Source organism: Lemur catta, chromosome 15 (assembly GCF_020740605.2).
Source record: "Lemur catta isolate mLemCat1 chromosome 15, mLemCat1.pri, whole genome shotgun sequence".
Taxonomy (NCBI): Eukaryota; Metazoa; Chordata; class Mammalia; order Primates; family Lemuridae; genus Lemur; species Lemur catta.
Genome location: NC_059142.1, coordinates 32,741,354 through 32,763,388, shown reverse-complemented (window position 1 = coordinate 32,763,388; position 22,035 = coordinate 32,741,354).

Below are 22,035 nucleotides of genomic sequence, written 5' to 3'. Positions count from 1 at the left end.
CTTCGGTCTGGGGGTACGAGAGGCTTATGCTTGTCACATATTCTATTGCTCTCATAAATTGAAGGTGTTACTGGTGTTGTCAATATTGCTGTTTCCCCTGGCTGCTTTATTGGAAATTGAATTAATTTTGTTGGAAATTCACACATGAATCCAAGTCAGAGAGTCTTCCTGAGTGGTATCTGAGAATTAGTGGGGAACAATAGGAAAGGTCACACTTACTTGAATTACAACATTTCTCTTTTGAATTTTTTTTGTCTTGCAACGTCTTTGATTTTGGAATCAGAGGAATGCCGTCCTCCTAACATGAGTTGGGAGGTGTTCCCTTTTATATTCTTTGGAAAGGTCTGTGTGGAACTGGTTTCTTTATTTCTCTGTGGGATTTATTTCATGAATGTTCACTCACTATTTACATCACTGTTACTGCAGACGGAATCTGTTTTCTAGAGGCGAGAAACTTTAAGAGCACTATAGACCCACTGACAATTTTCACCATCTCACAACTGAGGGAAACTTACTCCCATCTGTCTAAAGTCCAAGTGTCCTTTTGGTATTTTCCTGGAGCACAGTCTCTCACATCAGATAACCCTGGGTTCAAATTCTAACTTTGCTTCTGTTTCCAAAAAACTTTATTTTTTAAGAGCATTTTAAGGTTTACAGAAAAAAGAAATTGTGCAGAAAGTACAAAGAATTCCTATATACTCCTTTTTCAACCCCTGCAGTTTCTACTATGATTAACATTTTTGCATTAGTGTAGCCAATTTGTTAAAATTGATAAACCAATACCGGTACATCAGTATTCACTAGAATCCATAGCTTACAGTAGGGTTCACTTTTCATGTTGTACAATTCAATGGATTTCAATAGATGTATAATGCTACATATTGACCACTACAGCATTATATAGGAGTTTCACCACCCTAAACATATCCTGTGATCTACATATTCACCCTGCCATCTCTGCCCCTCCACCCCGGCAACCACTGATCCTTTTACTGTCTCTATGGTCTCACCTTTTCCAGAATGTTATATAGTCAAAATCAGTATGTAGCCCTTTCAGCTTGGCTTCTTTTATATAGCAATAGGCATTTAAGTTTCTTTCATGTCTTTTTATGGCTTGATAGCTCATTTGTTTTTATTGCTGAATAACACTCCATTGTCTGGATGTGCCACTGTTTGTTTATTCCTTCACCTAATGAAAGATATTTTGATTGTTTCTAAGTTTTGGTAATTATGAACAAAACTATCATACACACTTGTGTGGACACAAGTTTTTGTGTGGACATAAGTTTTCAATTCATCTGGATAAAAACCTCAGAGCATGATTGCTGCACTGTGCGGAAATACTAAGTTTAGTTTTGTAAGGGACGGTGTTTTCCAAAATGGCTATACTATTTTTCATTTCCACCAGCAATGAATGGGAGAATTCCTCTTGCTCATTCCCCCCAGCACTTACTTGGTGGTTGTGTTCTGGGTTTTAGTCATTCTAATAGGTGTGTGGGGGTAGCTCAAAGATTTTTGTTTTATTTGCAACTCCTTGATGAGATATGATGCTGAACATCTTTTCATAAGATTTTTTTTTTTTTTTTTTTGCCATCTGCATGTCTTATTCGCTGACATGTCAGCTCCGATCTTTTGCCTATTTCTTAATAGGGTGGTTTGTTTTCTTGTTGTTGAGTTTTATTGCTCTTTGTATATTTTGGGTACAAATTCTCTATTGGATATGTGTTTTGCAAATGTTTTCCCAGTCTGTAGCTCTGCCTTTTGTTAACTGTGTGACATGAGCCAAGACTTGGAAACTTTCTCAGCCTTAGTCTTCTCCTCTTAAAAAATGAGAATGACAAGTATCTAATGTACTTACGTGTGGCACTGTTTTAGGTGACAGATGTACTGAGTTATGTGGAAGAACCCAGTCTGCTGCCTGGCTCACTCACAGTTAGCCTTGTGGCCTGGCCTCTCTTTCCATCCCCCAAACATATGGTCATCTAGTACTTCTCATGTTTTATATGTGGTTCTTTTCATCAGTGCTTTTCACACTTTAATGGGCATATGAAACACCTGAGAACTTGTTAAATTACAGACTCTGAGTTGGTAAATCTAGGGGAGAGCCTGGGATTCTGCATTCCTAACAAGCTCCCAAATGATGTTGGCACTGTGCTGCTGGTTCACAGAACACATGTTGGGGGGGCATGGGATTAAATATCTGTCTTCTATTCTAAATCAGAGCCCTCAAATTTCTGTCCTGACCCAATAGTGAGGTGTTAAATCAAGGTAGTGGGTTGGTAACCAGCAGTTTTGCATACATCGAATACAATAGAAAGAATACAACAGGAACTATCAGAAAGAGTTAAGCATTAACAATCTCATTTCATGAAAACAATTTTAAGTTACACACACAGAACGTTCTTACTGAGGTCAAGGGTGTTTGAAATTTATTGTCTTTCACTAAATGAAGGCTAAAAACCTTGCTTTTTCATGCACAGATCACCAGCTTCTAAAATACATGGTTAACACCTGTTGAGTAAATTCATATTTGTTTATTTCAATTGGGTAGAGAAAAGCAAGATAGATAAGTTTTGAAATAGTCTGAGTAATCCTCATGAGGAAGCAAAGACATGGACTGGGCTTTGAGGAATGGGTAGGCAGGGAAGGGAGGGGAGGTGGGAGTGAGCCTGGAGCTTTGAACAGAAGCCGTAAGTGGAGGAGGGGAGCTCTAGGGCTGCTAAAGGGGAAGAGGGGCCAGGTGTGGGAGGAAACTGGCAGCCAATGAAAAGCTGAAGGGCTTTAGTTGTGTGTTTATAATTAGAAGACAAAAGCAGAAACACACTGGATTAGAAGTGGATACAGTAAAAAGGAACAGAGGCTGGGAGACTAGCTGAATTCCTTTTCTGTTATGTTCACACAGGAACACACCAACACTAGCCAGAGCTCAGTTCGTTATAGAAAACAAGGAGGAAAAAAAAAATCACAAATCATTCCAAAGGGTAATTCAATGGCCTAATCCCTCCCTTTATACATGCTGCTGTGGAGTTCCCCAGTTAAGGAAGTGGACCCTTAAGCCTCTGCCCACATTGCCTGATGTCAGGTGGTGAAGGTTATTGCTCTACTTCTGTCCCTAGGGTAGAGCCAATGTGTCCGTGATGGAGGACTCTGAGGATATGAAGTAGGAGAAGGGAGAGGTGGGGTGGGAGTGAGAAACTGCAATCTATAGGTCTCTTTATCTCCATGGAATTCTCCTCAAACCTGTCCTGCTGCTTCCTGTACTACCAAATACATAGAGACCCCCATCTAAGCCGGCGATTCCACACCACCTTTTACCACCTTCATGAGCTTCCAATCATAAAGCCAAGAACAGGAGAGCTGGAAGGAATCTGAGAGATCACCCAGCCTGACCATTTCGCGGGAAGGTGAGCAGTTCACAGCAGCACAGTAAGAGGCAAGGGGCAAACACTCCATAGATGTTTTCTGAATAAAACGAATGAGATGCAGGAGAGCAGATTAAACCCAGAACGTCTGACTTTCTCACCACTTGGCTCTGCTGCCTGTCCCTAGGCTGGCTCTTCTCAAACCCATGCAATCTGTGTAGGTTCCAAATATTCAGGACGCACAGGGAAACCAGAGCTCGTGCTGAGACTTACTACCAGTGCTGCCTTTCAACCAAGGGGAGGGGGTGGGAGAACAGTATCTGGGGAAGCCATGAGATTAGATTCATTAAGATGTCAGAACCCTGGAAAAGTCTGGACCCGCTGGTGACACACTGAAGGAAAGTAATTGGTTGGGCTGGCCATAGGGGACGAAAGGTTCACAGAGAGGAATAAGTGCTAAAGGTACTAAGAAGAAAAACAGCTCAACGAATCCCTCAAAGCCAGCAGTACTTTGTTTCCTACAACTTCATTTTAGCTTGGCTTTGGTTTTTACATTGTTTTGGGGCTATTTTATTAAGCCCATGGATCCCTCAGACAGGTATATAGCAATAGGTGAAATAAAAGGAGAAGAAATACTTGCTGCAGAATGGAGAGAGTAAAGAAAAAGATTATCTTTTGTGGGGAGACTTTAAATACCTTGGGTCTCTATCTGTGCCTGCTCCTCAATTTTCCTTTCACCTCCTGCAGGTTTGGATTACGGGCAATCAGAAGCCCAAAGGGGAGAGGCTCTGAAGAGGAGACCCTTTCTGGTGTGTTGAAAAATCCCTGGGCTTGTGGATCTGCAGGAAAGCTACACTGTCTCTTGGCTATGGAAGTGTAAGATTTGTGTTCCTGGGGCCTGGAATTAAACAGACCAGGGTGAAATCTTAACTCCATGACCTGGGGCAAGTTCTTAACCTCCTAATTCAGTTTGCATTTCTAAAATAAAGGCAACGATCATACCTACTTTATCAGTTGTTTTTAAGGATTAAATGGGATAATTTATGTAAAGTTTTGAGCACTTTACCTGTGTGAACTAAAATAAAATTTTAAGGCTCGCCCCCCGCCGGCTGACTGAATGGACCCCCTCGTGGCCAAAGGAATATCCTAAAACTGAATTGCCTGCCAGGAGGGAAGTCAGACATGCCTCATCATGCCCCCCTCCCTTCTTGGGGACATCCTTTATAACCCATGAACAAGCCTAAGGGTATGCAAGACAAACCTACAGGCCCTCAATTTACACAACAAATCTATATCTGGTGGCTTATCTCTGATAAAACATTCCAAGCCCTTAGACAAAGCTTCCTGTCTTTAACCAATTACAAGTCAAAGAATCTTTAAACCCACCTATAACCTGCAAGCCCCCCCCCCCCCCCCCCCCCCCCCCCCGCCCTTCGAGATGGCCCACCTTTTCGGGCCAAACCAATGTATGAGTCCCATGTATTGATTTATGACTTTACCTGTAACCCCTGTTCTCCTGAAATGTATAAAACAAATTTGGCTCAGAATAAAGCTTTTTAAAATTATTTTACAGAGTTTGGCTTTTTTTCCGTTGACACCTGGTACACAGGACATTACATCGTCAATGATGAATATTACCATTATTACTAGGGATTATTATTACTACTAGGGAGCTTCCTGGAGCATCCGCTGGCGTGGTGATGTGGCTGCGAGGCTGCAGCACCGGCAGCAGAAGTAGGTGACAGAGGGGAGTAAACTAAGAGTTTGGCTTCTAGAGCTTTAGGTTTCTGCCTTTGCTCTAACCTTTCCCAGTTTAATTTAACTTGGAAAAATCCCCAAACCTCTCTAGATTTTGGTTTCTTCATCTGTGAAGTGGGAATAAAAATTGTAATAAAAGCCCCAGGGAGATGATGGACTGGACAGAAAACTTTATACACTGAAATATTTTATCACACGTGGGAACAATTTTGTGTTATCTGTAGCAAATTGGATCAGTTCCTTTCCTTGTACCTCCTGCCTTTTTAGCCTCTTGAAGCCAATCTCCGAGCACTGCTGGGGCAATCACAGTCACAAAGGCGAAAGTTGACTATAACTTTCTATTTGTTTGTTTTGGAGACTTTTGGTAGAGTTTATTATTATCTCATACATTCCCCAGAGGAGGTATACTTTGCTCACCTTCCTAACTCCCCCACCTTTCCAACTCCCTCTATGTGGAGCATCTGAATGGCATGAAAACATGGCCTCATTGCATATGAAGCAGCTCTGTTTCACCTGGGTGGGGGTGGGGGTCTCAGTCACTCAGAAAACCAGGAACCAGGGAGGCTCTGCTGTGATGGCTGGCTGGTTTATGCATTCTCCTCAAATACATAGATGTGTGTCTGAGTCCCTGGGAAGGAGGGAAAAAAAGCAAAGAAATCCTTTTAGCCTGGGGGAAGAATCAAGTTTGCAGATCAAGAGTCTTGTGCTCAGGCAACATCCTGCCAGCCAAGTTGTAGCTGTTTGCAAAGGTCCTCAGATCAGATTTCTCAGAGGCAGGGTCTGCATGGGATGCCTCTGTCACTGAACCTCCGTCTGGAAGTTTGAAGTGACTATAAAGCACAGAGACTGTTCTTTAAACAGGCATTCCTAAATCTAAGCATACAAAATAGTAGTGGCCCTTCAAAACAGATGTCACTGGAGTCTAGTCCTTATTCTGTTGTTAATGGACTTAGTGTGTTAATTCCCACCATGAAAACATTGGGAATTCTTTTTTATTTGTCATGGTCCCAGAGGCAGTTATAAATTACAAATAAAACAGACATCTTATGTTTGCTTGCCAAATTGTATTGCCCAACTTTATCAACCATGCAATTTCTTTTTTAATTTTTTCATGAAAACAATAATAGATAGCATTTATTATGTTAAGTCCCTGAGCTCTGAATGTTTCAAATACTTTCAAGGTGGGAACAGTCATCCTGTGATAATCCCTAGTTTTTAGTTGTCATTCCAGTAAGCTTCTCAGTGTAAATTCACACTCAGAATTGTTTAATTCCAAAAGTCAATAAAATATCCATTAGGGCAAAGTGATTGTTTTCCAAGTTTCAATCCATCTTTAAATTACCAAAAGTTGCCAGAGAATGTTCTACGGGGAGTTCTAAAAGTAGTTTTATAAAAGCAGAATCAAGTTTTATATTTAAAACTTGAGCTGGCTCTATTGGAATAAATTTATATACTCACATAATATATAACTACTTTGAAGGGGAGGTTTGCTTATTTCCTATCATATATTTCATATGTTTATTCAGAAAAAAATATTTTTACCTCAACTCTCATCTATGGCTTTTTCTCTTATGTTCTCCTTTTTTAAAATTTTTAGTTTGAAAGGCATTTCAAGATATGTTTATTCAAGGTTAATTCATTAATTCAGCACAGCATCATGCCCAGGTGTGTAGTCTGATCCAAGGCAGACTTTCATATCTCCAAGCATTCTTCTGGTCGCTTGTTACCTGCTGGCTTGGGTAGCCTTCCACCGAAGCCTGCTCACCATTCACAATAAAAGCTAAACTCGATAAAATACTCAAAAGTCATGTAAATTGCACCAAAGAGCAGGACTTCGCTCTGTCACCAGGAAGCACAAGAAATTAAATGAAGAAGTGAGTGTAAAGGAATCTATTTAGCACTTGACACAGAGAAGATGCTCTACAGACATTAATTTCTTCCCTTTCTTCTATAAATCACCTGCTTTGCATCTCATGTGTATACATGGGGTAAGAGAAGTATTATTTCAGGGAAAAAAACATCTAAAATGACACGTTGTGGATCTCCTTCTCTAGATTCTGAGCTCTATCTCAGAGTCACTCAGATGGAGTGTAAATTCCATACGCAGAGCCTCTTGACCAGTGATTACCTGCTCTGCTCCATGAAACTCTAGGGCTTCACAAATCATCTTCCAGAGTTTCCCAGAGGACTTGATGGTTTTAAAAGCCAAAGTTCTTTAATCTAGCTCATGGCATTGGGATAAAAAGCATAGGTGTTTTTAATCAAACTGTTATGTTGGAAGGACAATGAGTCTTGAGCTTACCAGCTACATGATCTTAGGAAAGGTACTGTACTTCTTTATACGCAGATAAACACATATAGATAAACACATATATATACATATACATCCTATATACACATATATACACATACATACATTTATGTATGTGAAAAAGAGAGATTAGATACAGTGAAGAGATAATTGGGGGTGGCACCTAGGAAGACCACTTAAAAATATTTTTTTCTCTATTTTTCCTGTTGGCTCTTCAACTAGGTCTCTAGAGAGTAGGGAAAAAATTTCCTCAACATGTCCCATTAAGATAACATATGAGAAGAGATAATTGAGCTGTGACCCCAAAGCCAAACCTCCCACCCTCCATAACCAAACCACCACCCCAGAGCCCAGGCCTTGCCCTCTGTATAGAATTCTTCCTCCTGCTCTTTCCCCATGTGGCAAAAGAAAACAAAATTCTTTCCAGATTTCATGATGATCTCTTGAACATCAAAGTAAGATAATCAGCAGAAATCAGTTTTTCTTATAAATCCCTATCTGCACCTAACAACAATTGTAATTATAATTTCCATTTTAGAATTCTAGCTTATTTATTTCTCTCTTGTGAGTGTATACAGTGCAATCATAAAAATATGATCAGCTGTGAAACACTGATAGTTTTTAAGATTCAGAACCTGTCAGTGGAGAGGCCAGACTCTGTATTGTGTGAGCTCTCCTGGAAGAGTCTTATCCTATGGAGCTCAGATTTCCCCCTGCTTCACTCCCCTTTTATTAGGCACGCTTCGATGACGGTCAAACTCAGATGCCCTGCATCCTCCTATCTGTCTCCGTATTCATCTTGGGGGCAGACTCTCCAAAAATGCCTGGGCAAAATAATCAGATCGTAAGAGGCCCTTTGTCATCAGTATTATGAAGCAGAAAAGGTACCTATAGAGAGAGCATCGCCTATTAAGGAGGAAAATCAAATCATCAGAAAGGAGGCTCAAAAAAAAACATGTATATATATATATATACACACACACCAATGGGGAACATGGTAGTAAAAATTGTCTCCATGGTGTGGAAAGAATTCTGGGACACAGGAGCTGAAAAACAAAACAAAACAAAACAAAACCTCTGCATTGTAGAGTTCAGTGCCATAAAGTCTTGGTGTGTATATGCATACTTGTTTTTTTTCTTTTTCTTTTTCTTTTTTTGATATCCTACAATGTGCTGGCCTAAAGGGTTAACATGGCTTTGATAAATGTAATTCTGTTACCGGTCAACCTAAAAATGCTTAAGCCATATGGGACCAGGTCATGATTTATGGTGACTCTCAATTCTTTCTGGACATCATTTTTTGTGACAACAAGTTTTAAAAGTTTAGCTAATCTTTTTGAGCGGATGATGTAGAATGCATAAAAAGTATCTCTCCTTTCTATCTATACCTGGACATAAGTGGTATTTAAGATCTTAACACATACATGTAGAAGAACACATTTAGTAGCTCCAGTTTGTCACCTGTTTCCATAACTATTTCTTTTGCCGAGTAACACTGCATGGAGTTCTTCCCAGGAAAGAGGTGGGATACTGACTTTATGAGCCCACTTGACTTTGGCACCTTTGTAACTTGCTTTGACCAACTGGATGTTAATGTGAGTGATGTGCCCAGAGGGTTGAGAAGCACTTGTACTGTGGGTCTTGGCCTCCTTTGCCTGTTATTGCTGTGAGAAGGGCATCGGTGGGCTCATCTGCCCTCCCAGGGGAAGGATGGAAGAAACAAGAAGCAGAGTCGTTCTGATTAAGCTCAGCCTGACTGACTAAGCCCTGGAGAGGACTCTCAGGCAGTTCACAGGCATGTAAGCTAAATAAATTCTTATTAGTGTGTCACTTTTGTGTACTACTGAGCTTTTGTGTTCATAATTACCTATGACCTATGACCTACTTGACCTGTGAAAGATAGATAGACATATTTGTCAAATTTTTAAAGTAGTGTTGACGCCTGAAGATGATTTACTGTTGTGCTTCTGCGTGTGTGTTTTGTTGCTTACCTTCTAGTTGCCTCTCCTGTTCCCCCTAGCATTTCCCGCTCTGCTCTGCTCTCTGTCCCGGAGGGCTGCCATCTCTAAACTGTATTAACCGCACTCTCTTGTACCTTGGCTTGTGTTTGGCCAATGGTGGATATTAGAGGGTAGGGAGAGAGAGAGACAGAAAGATCAAAATCTATCTTCTTCATTTTCTCCCTGCCTTGCTGGCAGTGGTTGTGTTCCTTTATAAATGCAGCTTCTGTTGGGGAGCCCCTGTCCAGGAACTCAGCTTTTGCTGGGCTCTGCTAACATCATTCTTTCCTCTCTTGTCACTTCAGGCTGGGGTGAAGATGGGGTGGGAGGGGTGTGTGTGTGTATGTTTGTGTGTGTGTGAGACAATTTTCCTTCTTGCTTATTTGTAGGTATCTCACAATCCCTTGTTGATTTCCTTGACCCTGTGAACAACTCAATGCACAGTTCTTTTATTGCAAAGTATTTTTGGTATAATTTTGTTTTGTAGGGTACCACCTATTTCCTGTGGGACCTTCTTTATAGTTGCTTTAAATTATACCTATTGAAAACTTCCATCAAATATACTGTAGTGGATCATTAAAGCAATTATCAAAAAACCCCATAATTACTAATTATTAGTTTCTGTGCTTTGTAAGAAAAAATGAATACAATGTATTATTATTTATTTTCAAATCACATTGAAACAAATTGTTCCATTTGAGACTCACAATAGATTAATTTGATCTTAATCAGTGAGTTGGGCAAGGCAAACATTTTTCTCTTTAGAGATGTGAAATTGAGGCACAGAATTAGTTTCAAGTTACTATTATTTTCATTATTTGAAGTAGAGATGAGGTCATAAAGTCTGGCCAATGGTACTTTTTTTTTTTTACTGTGGTAAGAATCACATATTATAAAATTTACCATCTTAATCATTTGTAAGTGCACAGTACAGAAGTGTTAAATATGTTTACATTGCATGAAGCAAGATTTTCAGAAATTTTTCATCTTGCAGAACTGAAAATCTATGTCTATTAAACAACAAAATCCCTTTTCCTCCTCTCCCCAGCCACTGGTAACCACCATTTTATTTTCTGTTTCTATGAATTTGACTACTCTAGATATCTCATATAAGTGTTATCATACAGTATTTTTCTGTTTGTGACTCGCTTATTTAACTTAGTGTAATGTCATCAAGTTTCACCCCATGTTGTTGGATATGACAAGGTCTTCTTTTTTTTGTAAGGCTGAATAATATTCTGTTGTATGTATATACCACATTTGCTTCATTCATTTATCCATTGATAGACATTGGGGTTACTTTCACATCTTGGCTATTTTTAATACTGCAATGATACTGGGAGTGCAGATATCTCTTTGCGATCCTAATTTCAGTTACTTTGTATACATACACAGAAGGGGGATTACTGGAGCATAATAGTTCTAGTTTTAGATTTTTTGAACCTCCATTGACTTTGCAGATCACTTTGGGTAGTATGAATATTTAAACACTATTGTCTTCCATCCCATGAACATGGGATGTTTTATCATGTGTTTGTATCTTTTTAAAATTTTTTTAGCAATATTTTATTTTCAGCGTATGAGTCTTTCTTCTCCTTGTTTAAGCATAACCCTAAATATTCAGCTTCACTATGCTTATTAGTTCTAACTGTGTGTGTGTGTGTGTGTGTGTGTGTGGTTTTTAGAGTTTTCTATATATAAGATCATGTCATCTGAAAACAGAGATAATTTTACCTCTTCCATTCTGATTTGAATATCTTTTATTTCTTTTACTTATCTAATGCCTCTGGATAGGACTGTCAGTACTATGTTGAATAGATGTGGTGAGGATGGATATCTCTGCCTTATTCCTGATCTTGGAGGAAAAGCTTTCAGTTTCTGAACATTGACTGTGGAGTCAGCTATTGGCTTTTCATATATGGCCTTTATTGTGTTGTGGTAAATCCTTTCCATAAGCAGTTTGTTGAGAATTTTTATCATAGAAAGATACTGAATTTTGTCAAATGCATTTTCTTCATCTGTTCAGATGATAAGTGATTTTTATTCCCTGTTAGGTTAATGTGGTGTATTGCACATGTTAATTTTTGTATGTTGAACTGCACTTGCATCCCAGGGATAAATCCCACTTGCCCATTTTTTAATTGGGTCATTTGATTTTTTGTTGATGAGTTACTAGAGTTTTTGTATATTCTGGATGTTAATTCCTTATCGGATAGGTGATTTGCAACTATTTCTTCCAATTTTATAGGCTGTCTTTTTACTCTGTTGATTTTGTCCTTTTATGTACAAAAGTTTTCAAGTTTTATGTTGTACTATTTATTTATGTTTGCTTTTTATTTTCTGTGCTTTTCATGTTCTATCCAAGGTATCATTGCTAAGCCAAATTCTATGGAGCTTTTCCTCTGTGTTTTCTTTTAGAAGTTTTACCGTTTTGGGTATCACATTTGGTACTTTAATCCATTTTGAGCTATTTTTTGTAGAAGGCATAAGGTAATGGTCTAACTTAATTTTTTTTCATATGTACACCCAGTTTTCCAAAAACAAGGCATAGATATTTTTTTCATCTTATACCTGCATGTTTGACATTTAAAAAATTCAAGTGTTAGATGGATCTGCAATCACAGCTGCTGTATCCACTCGGAATGCTATAGCATGAACTCTTCCTCTGTTTTTGCTTTTTATGGATTTCCAGCCAATGGGATTCCAGTCTATAGAACAGCGTCCATGTAACCTTATAGCCTAGTCTTAACCCTGTTATTTTCCTGGATTGAGCCTTAGTTTGGTATTCCTACCCAGATTTTAGTTTTTGCCTATCCCTTATCACATAGATTTCTAATTGCAGGTGACTTCTTTGACCAGCATCCTGAAACCTCTCACCTTCCCTTGCCTCCTAACTGTTACTATGGACCACCCTTAACTGAGACATCTTTTTTTTTTTACTTTCTCAAGTTTTCAAATCCCCAAGTATGAAATCATGAAGTGCTTAAAATAAGATGGAACATAACTACTCAAAAGAAGGTAGACCTCTAATACAGGTAGAAATATTTAGAAAAGCCAAGCAATTTTGAAAAAGAAAAAAAGAAAAAGAAACTAGCACATACCCTGTAGTATATTAAGATAAATTATAAAGGTTTATAATGCAGTCATTCCATAAATTGATGTGAAATTACCACTTTAGACCCTTGGTAACGTTAATTTCTACTCAAACTTGTTCTCCTGTACAAAACTGGTCCTTACTTTACCAGTTTTACAACACTTAATATGACTGGTATTATTTAATATTATTATTCTGATTTCATTTCTATACTAACCCTGGCTTTTCTTATCCCTTTGAACCAATGTTCCTCTAAAGGGGATCTATGGACTCACCAAAAATGAATCATCTGGGTTACTTGTAAAATACGCATCCTTAGTGAGCCCCACTACAGGCTTCTTGATTTGGAATAACCAAATTTCAAGAAAGTTTCATAATCATTTCCTTAAATTTTGTCTTACAAGTGCTACTCTACCTCCCATATCCATTTTGTTCTAAATTTTTCCCTAAATGGCACTTTACTCTCTCTTCCTGCAATATCAAATCCCCTACATCTGAGATAAAATTTCTGCTGTCTTTACTTGTCCAACACAATGAATGCATATATTCAACAGGTCTCTGTCATACTAGCAACTGTGGGCAGCATCTCTGTTTATTTACTGGACTTACATTAATTGTCGAAGTGGCATAAACATTCACTGCTTATTGAATAGCCATGCACTTCTTAATACCTCTCAGCAACTTTGCAGTTAGGTATGCTATGCAACTTCTTCGGCCAGTAGAATATAGGAGGGATAATGTGTCACCTTCAGGATAAAACATTTTAAAGTTAGTGCTCAACCAGTCATATTTCCTTTCCCTATAGAAAAAAGCATGTCTACATGGCAGGCTGAGTTCAAAACAGCCTGAATCATAGAGTCACTGAGCAGAACAGCTTCTCTAAAGATCTCTTTTTCCACATCACGTCATAATTTGCATGGACATGCAATAAATCTTTATCGTGTCAAGCCACAGAGATTATAGGGCTAAAGTTATCACAGCTTAGCCCAGCATATGCTTACTAACATAGTTGATATAACATATTAATCTCTTGGTTTGCCACATTAAGTTTTGCTCTTCTAGTAATTTTGTTACATAGATGAGTCTTTCCTTTTCTTTGTTGACCAATTAACTTTGAACACATTAATGTGAGACATATACAATCTGCAAGGCATTTCCAGTGACTTAGATTTATAGTCATTGGTAACTATTAATATAATAAACCTTACTCAGTCCTATGTAGATTCTTGCACTGATTACAAAACTTACTTCTTTTGTTTAGGTGAGTTCCTCCATGTTTTTGATGAGCTCTGGCTTCACGAGCTGTTTTCCAATTCTAAGTAAAATTCTTCTCTTAGACACCTTAAATAAGACCATTATAGGTAAAGGAGTCAATTTTACCCAAGGGAACATGTAATACATTGTAGAACTTAGGTATTCTTCTGATCAGAGCAATTATCCAGTAATTGGCTCATGTTTACCTCTCTGGTTTGGATACTAGTACAATACCTTTGGAAACATTAAGTGCTTAATATATGTTTGCTGGAATAGATTTGTAAATATATTGATTTATTTTTATGGATTATTTGCCTCTTGAGGGAAGGACTATGTCTTGCTTGTCTTTGCCTTCTACACAACATCTTGCTCATATTAGGAATTTGGTAAACATTCTGATTTAGCAAATAAATCTAACAATGTTCAAACTGGGGAGGGTTAATACTTGGCCCACGAGGTGTAACATATGACCCTCCATCTGTTTTTGACTCTGATGAATACGTGCCCATGAAATGTTTAGCAGCAATATCTCAGTGAACCATTTATCTACTAAATTTCATGCTCCTCCCACATTCAATATTTAGTCACAACATTTCTGAGACAAAAAGAATAGCAAAAAAATATTTAAAGCCTCTAATTTCAGTTTGGCTTGCTTCTGAAAATTAACACAGTGGATTTTAAATGTCAGTCAGATCAATACAAACTCGAGACTTACAATTACCTTTCATAAGATAAATGTAATTATTGAGTAAATACCAATTATATGTATGTGCATATATGTCATAGCTTTAATATATAGCTCTCTCTCTCTATATATAATCATCTCCATTTCTTCAAAATAAACTAATTCTGCTTTAATGTTTACCTTTACTACAGCAAAGTTTCCACAATGAAAATGTCATTCTTTTTGAGAAAAAATCATAACACCTTTGGTATTTAAAATCAGTTGCAAATTATTGTGATTTATTGCTAGTCTAGCTGGAATTTTTTTGCTCATATTTTTCTCATATAACAAAAGTGATATTTTTCCACTCATTTATCTACTGAATGGCCATTGCTCTTTTGACATGAACATAATAATTAGCAATTCAATATGTCTCCTTTATCTAGAATCAATTAATTATTGTATTTGGTAATATGCTTTACTCCACTTTAAGACATTCTTCCTGCTGGATGCATAGTGGTTTAAAAATCATAAAACAACTTCTAGGCTTTTCTATAATTTCTGCTTACATAGGGCTTTGTAAATAATTTTAACATGAATGTTAAAGGGCTGGATACAAATGATTATTTTTAAAAATAAAACTTTACACATTTTGGTAGAGTTTTTAATATTATTAAAGGGTTCAAATACCATATTTTGGCTATTTAAATTAATTATATGCTTAGTAAATGCTTCCTAGGTACCCAAAAGAACACTAGTCTCAAGAAATGCAGAAAAGGATCAGAAAGAAACTCTTTTACAGAATTCATGATATAGTCAATATGATGTGCATAAACCAAAAATATCAGGTGAATACTCTCCTAAGGTTACTTGGAAGGAGAAAGAAGGGTTTGGATCTAACACCACTTGAGAATGGGTTCAGGTGGAAGGGAGTGAACAAGAAGGAAGTGGGGTCAGAAAAAGCTGAAGACTGAGTTATTTCCTAGAGAATGAGAGATGTTACCAAATAGAGAGGTTACAGGCTTGTGCAGCAGCCCAGGCAGAGGGAACAGTATTTTTAAAAACATCAGGACATAAATACCATATGTTCCTTGATATAGATTCTGACTGTCATGATCATGTTTCAGGATAAATAGGAGAGAAAGGAGATAAGTCTATGGAGAGTTGCAGGGGTCATGCCATGAACGTATCACTCCAAATCAGAGCTAGGCTTTTGTCTAATAGGAAAAAAGCAACTACTGAAGACTTTTTAACAAAGAATTGCATCATCAGTGAAGAAAATTTGTGTCCTCAAATTTCACGATTGGAAAACAAAGATTCATATGGGAAACCACTCTATTATGTTCACCATCTTTATGTCTTGCTAATAATAGTTGAATTAACACAAATATCACAGTCTTCACTAGCTAGTAATTAAAATTGTGGTCACATTTTACAGTAAGAAACCAAATGTAAAGTGTTCTGAGTCCTTACACACTGACTAGCAGAAAGGCCCTTATTTTCTAGAAAATTCCCTCTGTTAATATTCTTGAGAATCCCCAAGGTTTTTTAAAGATATCCTTTCCAATTTTGGTGACTAGTTAAGGCTACTCTCTTCTATTGAGTCCTCTGGTATTTGATGGAGCGTAGGGGTATCTTACCACCTGGCGTTCTGTGATTCCTCTACTTATTTGCCCTGCCTGGTGTTGCCTCGCTGGTCTCAGGCCACTTTCCCCATTAGTGCTGTTTCCCCTCAAGTGCTGATTATCTGAGCCTGTTATTGAAGGCCCCCTCTGTATCACCAAATTCTTCGTCATTTCTATCTACTTTTTCACTGAAGGGTTCAACAGCAATTATCCCTTAGGGACAATTTTGTTTTTATGTAGAAGTTGTTCTCTTCCCAGAGAAAACAGGCACTTAGGATGGTAGAGCTGGGCAGGGAGTAAGTGTAATTTTACATAGGAACACATAGATCAGGGAAGGGGATCTGCCCTATACTGACAGTCTTCTTAGTTCGTAACGGTATATGTGTGTTTTCTCAGTCATCTGCTTCTCCGTTATGGAGGGAAAAAGAAACAATTTTACAGATGTTTTACCTTTTTTTTTTCCATTTTGTTCCTGGGTTCCAATCAAAGCAATGGGTGTTTCTGGGTACCTACTGCACCATCTCCGTAACCTCTTGTAAGTTTAGATGTTCTAAGATGTCTTAGGGAGAGGTGTTACCTTAGTCAACATGGCGGCCAATTTAGCCCTGGTCCAGCTAACTGAGCCTACGGATATTAACATAACACATCTGATAGACCTAAGATGACTACTGGTCATGGCATTTTAAGAAATATTTATTAAACTTCCGCAGTGTGTTGAGTGGTGCTTCTATTGGGTAAGATTATTGTTACAGATCTGCATGTTCTCCAGTAGATCACTTCTCAGGGGAGAGAGCTCCAGAGGCGAGAAGAGTAAGTCTTGCTCCTCTTTCCCACCTTCCTCTGTTTTCTGAAAGTGACCAGGCACGTCCTTGGGACATGTACAATTGAAATGACATGGAAAACTATACTTCCATCCTCCCCAAAGGGCAAGGTTTACCTTTTGTGACTGAAAGCAAAGGAAAAGTTTTTATGTGATACATGCTAACTACTTTCTGGTCTGTTCTTTATGCTTTCCTTTTGGAACTTTTCCAGATGCTCCTAGAGGGGCTGCCATTCATCAAACACATTATTCCCTAAGATAAAGATGAGGAACATGTGACACAAACAGGCAGGCTGTGCTGTTGACCTGCCTTTCCAAACAAGGAGGTCCTGATTTGTGGCACTTGCATTTGCAGTGTCTCTGTGGCATAAACACTCCCATCCTCCCACCATAACTGGCTTCAAGCTACCAACATGATAGCACTAAATGTGGACTTAGCATAGAAGCATGGAATTGTCTTTGTAGAGTTTCTATGAGCCCAGTAGCCAATGGCCACTTATGACACCTTAGATCCCCCTCGTCAAAGTGATTGGTTCAGAATCAGGTACATAAATACAAATAAGACTGAAAAAAAAAAAAAACAAACCCTTGTGAAGAATTTTCATAAATGTTTGTGGGCAAAGGGCCATACACTTTCCTAATGAATTAAGTCTGTGAGGAACAATGTAAACCTACAGCGGCTGGTCACCACCTTTGCTACCACAGGATGCGAGTGCCTGTGAAAATAAGGCACAGAGGATGGTAGAGCCAAGAGGTGAAGAGAGAGAGCCCTGTTGACAATTTGAAACCCTGTATCTCGTTTTACCTGGCCGGATTCAGCCCTCTGGGACTTACTGATTACATAAGCAAATGAATTCACTTTTTTTACATGAGCTAATTTAAGTTGGGTTTCTGTCACTTGCAAGCAAAATAATCTTTATCCTAACGAATAAAGAATGTCTTAGAATAGGGGATTTATATTTTTGCACTCTGCAAATGGAAAGTTAAGAAATCTTTGGGGACCCAGATAAGTAAGGATGACTAGATTTTCCTTAAATAGAGGGCATGTATAAGAAAAATCTGAAATTTCCGTGGGAAGAAAAACAAGTAAGGAGACCATAGAGTAAAGAGGAGAGGGTCTTGGGCCAAAAGACCCAGCAGCAGCATGGGACAGGGGACTGGCCAGGGACTTTGTGCTTCCTGAGCCAGGGTGTTGCTCTACTTTTTTTTAATCAACTGCATGTGCACAGAGGAGAGGGGTAATAACAGTCTTCTGGATGCTAAACACAATCTATTCTAAAAAGTTCTATCTTTTACGTTATTGTCAGAGTTATCTTTATGACTGAACATCTGATACTCCATCTTAAATGTAAACTGCTTTCACAACTTCCCTTTACTTTGGTACCAAAAAAACCAAAATTCTTTTTTCATGGCACGTCTGACTGACCCTTTGTAATTTGGCTTTTTATAGCACTTTAGCCCTATTTCCTTCCACTCTCTTCTAAACACCTACACACTTACTCTTTTGTGCTTCCTATGCCCCTGAATTGACCACATTCACATGGGCTGGACATTTGTGTGCCTAAAAGGTACTCACCCCGTTGTCGACCTAGTTAAGACCTAATCACCATCTGTGTTCTAGCACAACCACTGTTTCCTGTGAGAAGCATTTCCAGACTCCTCCTGGTGGCCTTCATTACTTCCACCTCCATTCTCTGTTGCTACTGTATCTACGTCTTTACTGTAGCAATTATATGTGTTTTAGTTCTGGCAGCAAGAACAAAATACTATACACCGGGTGGCTTAAATGACACAAATTTATTTCTTATAGTTCTATATTAGGATGGAAAGTCCAAGATCAAGGAAGGAGCTGGAAGATTTAGTGTTTGGTGAGGGCCTGCTTCCTGGTTCACAGACAGCATCTTCTCATTGTGCCTTCACATGGTAGAGAGCTCTCTGAGGCGTCTTTTAGAAGAGCAGCAATCCCATTGTGACAGTTTCACCCTTAAAGACACAGTTGCCTCCTAAATGTCTCACCTCATAATACCATTACATTGAAAGTTAGGATTTCAACATATAAATTTTAGGGGGACACAAACATTTGGCTCATAACAATAAGTTTGTTTGCTTCTTTGTTTGGTTATTTATATTTTATGATTTTTCCTTACTAGACTTGGGTGGGTTCCTATTAAATAAATCTCCTAAAAATGTAGTCTAAAGCAGTGGTCCCCAACCTTTTTGGCACCAGAGACTGATTTCATGGAAGACAACTTTTTCACAGACTGGGGGTGGGGTGGTTTCAGGATGATTCAAGCTCAATTACATTTACTGTGCAGTCAGACTTCTCTGCTAATGATAATCTGTATTTGCAGCTGCTCCCCAGTGCTAGCATCAGCTCCCCAGTGCTAGCATCACCACCTGAGCTCCACCTCAGATCATCAGGCATTAAATTCTCGTGAGGAGCACAACCTAGATCCCTCGCGTGTGCAGTTTACAGTAGGGTCCATGCTCCTATGGGAATCTAATGCCTCTGCTGATCTGACAGGAGGCAGAGCTTATGTGGTTATGCAAGCAATGGGGAATGGCTGTAAATACAGAGGAAGCTTCACTCACTTGCCCACCGCTCACCTCCTACTGTGCAGCATGGTTCCTAATAGGCCATAGACCAGTACTGGTGCATGGCCCAGGAGTTGGGGTATTTACAAATACAATCCTTCAGCTTGTCTAATAGGGTGTATTTTCCCCAGACTTTCGGATAGCAGGCCAATTCAGTTCCAGAATATTTATGAAATGTCATACATTCTGCATGGCAGAGGAAAGATTATAAAGATGGATTTTTCTTGAGGCTATTACATTCTAGAGCAAAAGACTGGTAGAGAGGTAGAAGTATAGATAGATAGATGCTTATGGAGTATAAAGTGTGTGTGCACAAACTTCAATTATAGCCAAGAAACATTGTGCCTGGATGAGCTGAAGAAGCCTTTGCAGAGAAAATGACATAATAATTGAGTGTTGAAGAGTACACAGAAACTCTTCCAGAACGAGATGAGGAAAGGAAAGAAGGAACGTTTGTTATAGGAAGAAGAGAGGGTACATGTAAAATCACAGAGGTGTGTAGGATTTTCGTGGTGTAGACCCAGTGCTACGGTCAGAATGTTTGTGTCCTTCCAAAATTCATTGGTTGAAATCCTAACTCTCAAGGTGACTGTACAAGCAGGTGGTTGTACTGCAGGAGGCGGTAGTTAGATCACGAGGGCAGAGTCCTCATGAACAGGACCAGTGCACTTATCAATGAAGCTCCAGAGAGCTGCCTTGCTCTGTCACTGTGTGAGGTTACAGTGACAAGACACACTCTCACCAGACATCAAATTCGTTTTAATCTTAGATTTTGCAGACTTTAGAAATGTGATGAATAAATTTCTGCTGTTTGTAAGCTACCCAGTTTATGATATTTTGTTATAGCAGCCTGAACAGACTAAGACAGCCAGACTGGTATGGCCACTATGTGATATTTAGCCCAGTTCCTGGTATACAATAGATCAGCACATGTTCTGTGAATCAATGAATATAGGCTGCATGCATAAGAATGATAGGAAAGTAATAAGGGGCCTAAATTGAAAGGGTCTTAATATGTCAAAGTAAGATATTGGTACTTCATCCAGACTTAAATAGGACAGTATTTCCTAGTGGTGAAGCTGAACCACTATTCAGTCTGCCCACTTGGAATGCTGGTTTCATCACATACCAGTTTCATATCTGTAAGGAAAGCCAAAATCTCAGTTTCTTCACCCATAAAATGGAGATAATAATTGTACATACTTTGTAGGTTACTGCTAGGATTAAAGAATTTAGTACAGAGCTTCATACAACGTGAGTTCCCAATAAAGGCCAACTAGTATTGTTATTCATACTTTATGCCCTAGAGAGCACCTGAAGAATTTTAAAGGAAAGTAACAAGAGCAGGTTTTGTTTCTTTAGGATACTACAGGGCTGTCAGCATGTCTGGCTCCACAGAATGCCATCTTTTCTGATTTTTTTGACCTCTCTTGATTTGGGGAAAATAAAACCCTCACAAACCGATGAAAAACATTGGCGATTTCACAAAGAAGCCAGAAGCATGGAAAAGTACCAGTCTAAACCCAGGACTAGATAATCATATATATCCCTGGTTGCCAAGCATGTTAACCCTGGAGGAAAAAAAACAGTAACTTGGTAACGGGACTGAAGTGGGACCCTGAGGAATGAGAGTAGGAAAGGCTAGTATTAAGTTTCAAGCTTAAGTGGGTTTAGGAGAACAGGCAAATGGAACTATAGAAAATGAAAAAAAAAAAAGAAGGCTAAATATTCATTAACAGTTACTAGAGGAGGAAAATGTATTGAGATGTGTAACTATCTCACTGCTCTGGATTCCATTTTTCACCCCTCGAAGGACAGCTCCAATCCTGTCATTTAGGGTACCCCTGCATGGAGTGATTTTGTCCTGAAGCCTCATGCAGAATGCAGTCAGATGAAAGGGTGAGCAATCATGTAGCTTTCTAACAACTTTCTGCAACTTTAACCTGAGTCTTTTAACAGTTGGCGTTTTAGTATATTAGATCAACAAAGCCATCATTTCCAACACCTATTGGAATTCTATTCCAATGAATCCCATTGCACATCAACGTAACCTAATTGTAGGGAATGACAACTCTGTGATATCGTGTAATTTTGGCATAAAAATGGGCGTTAGCACTTGAAGTAGTATCCAGACAATTCCCCAGAAGTTTGCATGATATTAATACTTGGTCTGTGCAAAAGTGATTTTATGGTCATATTATTAATAGTTTGGAAACAGTGGTTTAAATCAATTAAACCAGTTTATTGACTGTAGGCCTTCTCAGATACTTAATATGCCATTGCTTATTTTTAATGTTCTAAAGGGAGGATGTAGGCAGAGGGAAGGACAACAAGACGTGGAGGACAGATTTTTGCTCTCAATGTGGCCAATCTAGTGAGAGAGACAGAGACATAATCCAACCGTAGCAACAGTTTGTGAATAATTTTGCTCAGTGAAATGTCCTGCTTGCCACTAACTCACTTCACTTATGGTTCTCAATGCCAACACAAAACCACTGACCCTATCTTACTGACATTTACTTTTTGTTTGGATTATGACATCAGGATTTGAT